This window comes from Petromyzon marinus, chromosome 17, assembly GCF_048934315.1.
Source record: "Petromyzon marinus isolate PM22_M1 ecotype Great Lakes invasive population chromosome 17, UKy_Petmar_22M1.pri1.0, whole genome shotgun sequence".
NCBI lineage: Eukaryota > Metazoa > Chordata > Hyperoartia > Petromyzontiformes > Petromyzontidae > Petromyzon > Petromyzon marinus.
This window is the reverse complement of record NC_133683.1, coordinates 2,379,537-2,385,249: the sequence shown is the minus strand read 5'-3', so window position 1 is coordinate 2,385,249 and position 5,713 is coordinate 2,379,537. Positions and strand designations below refer to the sequence as shown.

Genomic DNA, 5,713 nt, shown 5'->3' with positions numbered 1-5,713 from the left:
GCTTGAAAACATCTATCCCCCACCATCTGCCTGTGTTTGGCCTAAAACCCAATCACCCAGAATGCCCAAATTCACCTTACATACTCTAGGAATGTAAGCAGGTTAATGCCTGTATATCCATCACAATCATCACTCCCAAATGTGAAGACATGTCACGAGACTCGCTGACTTTTCTTAAAATACTTGAGAAATACAAATCATAGCTGAATATTTTCAATTCCATGTGTATAAGCCTTTGTCTCAGATTTATTGTAAAATAAATATACATGTACAATATAAACATTCAAATATCAGAAAATATTTAATGTATGTTGCATTTCTTTCACACTGTACATAACCAACCATGCTAAACAAGACATGATAAAAACAATCCAAGTCATGGGTTGCATACAATATGCAACTTTGGTTTATTGATTACAAATTACATAAAAGGTTCTGAAATTTTACAATACAGGTATAGTGCAATCTAAATAAGCAAATGTACTTTTACAGTGATTTCCCAAATGTTTATAACTACACAAATACTAGCATGTATGTTCCCAATAAAGTAGTCTCCTTCCAAAATGGCTAAAACCAAAATTAGTTTAGTTGTGCTCACAATATTGTTCACATATCCGTTCTATTTCAAGTGACATTTGAGTCTGTATGGATTTGCTGTGCAAAATACTGCTGCAACCATTCAATAACTCCAACCCTGAACGAACTTTATCACATTTTTCCAATACTTTGTTGTGGCACTTCCATTAACAGGGCAATTACTGTGCCCCATGGGCCCCACAAGTTCACAAGTAATTGCGATTCACACCACAGCACCTGAAGTACCATTGATGTTTAACAACCATGAATTAGCAGGACCAAGCGAACGTATCCTTCTGAGTAGAAACCTCGACCACCGCCATAAAATGCTTTCGGGCTTTCTACATCACGGGTAGTCAGCCATCCTTGTTCTCCTTGATGGTGTCAACCAGCTCTTTCAGACGCGACAGGTGGTACACGGCCCTGAGAAGAGACACGATTGAGAGAAAATTACTTGGTTGACTTATTATCAAGGTGGAAGCCAGAAAAATCTCACCAAGTCTCAGGAGGGTTTGGCAGTGATATTTTGCAAATTTCATCAGCGAGTGGTATGTGAGAGGAAAACGGAGAACCCGGTGAAAACAGAGGGAGTAAAATGCAAAACTCCGGATATAGATTCAAGATTCCATTGCCGTATTACTAACTCCTGGTTACCTAGCAGCCAAAATCTATAATATATACTATTTCAAAACAGTCTCCCATCCAAGTAATAACCAGGCTTACCTGCTTAGCTTATAACATTCAAAATCTGACATCATACTTAGAGGCGGTGCAGCCTCTATGCTGTGCGTGAGTGTGGATATAAAGATAAATTCACAATGGCGTGGAGGGGTTTTCCCAGGGACGATCAGCCCCTAGAAAGACGTCCGTGTTGAAGCTGCCCGGGGAGGGGGCCTCCAAGCCGGGGGAGTCCAACTCCATGTGCGCCCTGCTCAGCAGCTCCTCCAATGAGGCTGTGCATCAAGAATCACGCATCGCACGTCACAACCACATGGGTGGCCGCTCAGCCGTCTCTGTGAGAAAAGACTGAATATGTACCTGAAAACATATGAAATGTCATCTGCTATATACAGACTATATATATACACACACCTAGGGATCTATTGTCCTCTGACACGGGCTCCTCGTTGGCTACATTCGTAAGGCCGGAGATATCCAAAACTTTGAGCCACTCTGGGTACTTTGGTCTGCTTTGCGGGCTCTGAGCGGCACCTGCTCTCTTTGTGCTGGTATCCGTCTCGTGGCTGCTGGTCTGGGAGTCCACATCGCAGTCACGCAGCCAGGCCGGGTACCTGAGCTCAGGAATGCTCGTGATCCCCGACACATCCAGCTTATCCTTTTGGCTTGTCAACCACCTGAGATAGGTACTTGTCGCACAGCCGCCGTTCGGCAAGTGCTCACGCCTAGTTGCTTCACTGCTCCGTAAGTACAACAAAACATTCGTCTGGTTAGAAAAGAAATAATTTTTGGGCTTTGCCGACAAATTTAATGGCATCACGGCCTTGTTGCTTCTCGCTGTTGAGCTCAACCGTTTAGTTGGCTAAGAATAAGAAGACGCCTTTTGGCGTCTTCTGGTCCAACACCAGTGGAGACTGGGATCTCAGAAAAGCCGTCTCGGGTGTGGACCAATCAAATTCAAGGACAGTGCATATTATCAGTTGTCTTTTTTGTTTGCATTTTGACTACTTGTGTTGTGGTTATTGCAAACATGATCCCTTGTATAAAGGTGTCAGTGTTTGTGCCAGATAAAAGGGTAAAAACCTATTACTATAGCTTCGATACCATTGCACCGCCTGCACACTCGATAGCCACTCGAGCGCAAGCACCACGGAGCGATTCCTCGCGTGGCGAGAGGCGCAACCCACCCTCATCCACACTGTGCATCCTCCTCTCCTCCACGCGTCTCCGCTCCGCTATGCTGCGCGGCGCTGTGCTCTGCACGTATCCTGGATGGCGGTGACGCACAGATTCCGCTCTGCTCAAAGTCCTCGATGTAGGCGTCCAGCGCACCGCTCGCCTACGAGCAGCACTGCTCTCCGCACACCACAGGGCTGTGCTAGCCCCCGCTTCCGGTCCGGAGCAGCGAGCTGCCCTGGCTGCCGCGAGGGCTTGTGTCCGTCACCGTGCTGTCGCCCGAAGGGCTGTTTGTCTCACCACCGTTGCAGTTCATTTTGTACGATTTGGGATGCCCGAACCGGATGGGGCCAGGGAGAGGAATCGCTGTGGCTACCAGGTCACCACTGGTCCTGGTATGGGGGGCACCATGAGGAGCTGCTGTGTGCGGAAAGTGGGTCCGACGTCACAACGCATGGGCCAGTGTCGACCACTTCGCGTTAGCAGCTTCAGCGTTAGGTCTCTTAAGCTACTGTGGCTGTTGTCCTTTTTTCAACAAAAATTCCAGCCTTTCCCATGCTTTCCTTCATCACACCTGCAAGCTCTATGTACAATTGAAGTGTCATAAATGCTCTACCTGCCTACTACTACATTATGAATGATATACATTTAAGAATTAGCTGGAGACAACTCCATGTTTAAAACACACTGTATTCAAAAGAGAAGGCTTAACATTTAACATTGGTTAACGTTTGGCATGTACACCTGCATATCAACAAATTACAGTACTACTAATAAAATGAATGCTACATATTAATAGTGGTATTACAGTAGTATGACTACTTATATTTATATATTATCGCACCTCCGAAGAGCACGGTGGGCTTGGTACGGTGCGAAAGAGATTCAACACAAATACAGAATACAATACTTTCCGAGCACATTATGCATACCGAACCTCCAAGTTCCTTACCCTACCCTGAATAACAACGTGTGCAGAGTACAGCTCCTTTTTCAATCCATTGCTGGCTGACAGCTGTCCCATGCTATGCAGCTCCCAGGGGGAGGGGTTATTTACCGTACTTCACCACGCTGGTAAGTGTGAATTTGGTGATGGCAGGGGGCTATAGAAGTGCATTACAACAATGTACTGAACATTGCTGCACAATGTCAGGGGGCTATAGAAGTGCATTACAACCACGTACTGAATACTGCTGAACTGGTGGCAGGGAGCTATAGAAGTGCATTACAACCACGTACTGAATATTGCTGCACTGGTGGCAGGGGGCTATAGAAGTACATTACAACCATGTACTGAATATTGCTGCACTGATGGCAGGGGGCTATAGAAGTGCATTACAACCACGTATTGAATATTGCTGCACTGGTGGCAGGGGGCTATAGAAGTACATTACAACCATGTACTGAATATTGCTGTACTGATGGCAGGGGGCTATAGAAGTGCATTACAACCATGCACTGAATATTGCTGCACTGATGGCAGGGGGCTATAGAAGTGCATTACAACCACGTACTGAATATTGCTGCACTGGTGGCAGGGGGCTATAGAAGTACATTACAACCATGTACTGAATATTGCTGCACTGGTGGCAGGGGGCTATAGAAGTACATTACAACCACGTACTGAATATGGCTGCACTGGTGGCAGGGGGCTATAGAAGTGGATTACAACAATGTACTGAATATTGCTGCACTGGTGGCAGGGGGCTATAGAAGTGCATTACAACCACATACTGAATATTTCTGCACTGATGGCAGGGGGCTATAGAAGTACATTACAACCACGTACTGAATATTGCTGCACTGGTGGCAGGGGGCTATAGAAGTGCATTACAACCACGTACTGAATATTGCTGCACCGGTGGCAGGGGGCTATAGAAGTTCATTACAACCACGTACTGAATATTGCTGCACTGGTGGCAGGGGGCTATAGAAGTACATTACAACCACGTACTGAATATTGCTGCACTTGTGGCAGGGGGCTATAGAAGTGCATTACAACCATGTACTGAATATTGCTGCACTGGTGGCAGGGGGCTATAGAAGTACATTACAACCATGTACTGAATATTGCTGCACCGGTGGCAGGGGGCTATAGAAGTGCATTACAACCACGTACTGAATATTGCTGCACTGGTGGCAGGGGGCTATAGAAGTGCATTACAACCATGTACTGAATATTGCTGCACTTGTGGCAGGGGGCTATAGAAGTACATTACAACCACGTACTGAATATTGCTGCACTGATGGCAGGGGGCTATAGAAGTGCATTACAACCACGTACTGAATATTGCTGCACCGGTGGCAGGGGGCTATAGAAGTGCATTACAACCATGTACTGAATATTGCTGCACTTGTGGCAGGGGGCTATAGAAGTACATTACAACCACGTACTGAATATTGCTGCACTGATGGCAGGGGGCTATAGAAGTGCATTACAACCACGTACTGAATACTGCTGCACTGGTGGCAGGGGGCTATAGAAGTACATTACAACCACGTACTGAATATTGCTGCACTGGTGGCAGGGGGCTATAGAAGTACATTACAACCACGTGCTGAATATTGCTGTACTGATGGCAGGGGGCTATAGAAGTACATTACAACCACGTACTGAATATTGCTGCACTGGTGGCAGGGGGCTATAGAAGTACATTACAACCACGTACTGAATATTGCTGCACTGGTGGCAGGGGGCTATAGAAGTGCATTACAACCACGTACTGGATATTGCTGCACTGATGCCCGCCACGTGAGAGCCACACAGCAGGACAATTCTATACTGTACAATATTGAAATGATTCACCTACAAATACTAAACATTATTGTCTTAACAATCAATACTACTTTTAACATAAACAATAACTAATAAATGCACACGTAGTAATCGCCGTGCTAACCCTTAGCGTGCAATGTGAGCAGAACTTGTGTTGTAAGTCGTACCCAGTCCATTACCGCGCCACACACTCCCATTAACAAACCAACGACATTTACTGAATGTCCTCCTCCTTTACACGGCACAACCAGACAACACTTTGCACACCGAAGTGTCCAAGTCGCGTGCTGAGTGAAGCAAACCCCATTCAATTCTAGATTTAAAGCTTTCGTGGCTGCTAGGATCCATACTCTGGTTCTATTGGGTAAAGTCACGTAGGTGAAAATTGTTATTTTATTTTCACCTACGTGACTTTACCCAATAGAACCAAAGAGTATAAACCCCATTCACTCTGCGCTCAGCGTTCAACAAAGTTGAACCTGGCTCGCCCTCACGCCTGCCCATCTC

At 45.9% G+C, this 5,713-nt stretch overlaps 1 long non-coding RNA gene across 1 annotated transcript; it reads right to left on the bottom strand.

Annotated features, from left to right (window-relative positions):
• Positions 1 to 230: 230 nt before the first annotated feature.
• On the bottom strand, positions 231 to 2,034 carry LOC142924797 (uncharacterized). The gene is made up of 2 exons (XR_012941869.1): positions 1,394 to 2,034; positions 231 to 999 (listed from the first exon to the last, which is right to left on the bottom strand). It is a non-coding gene; the product is annotated as an uncharacterized LOC142924797 (long non-coding RNA).
• Positions 2,035 to 5,713: the final 3,679 nt, after the last annotated feature.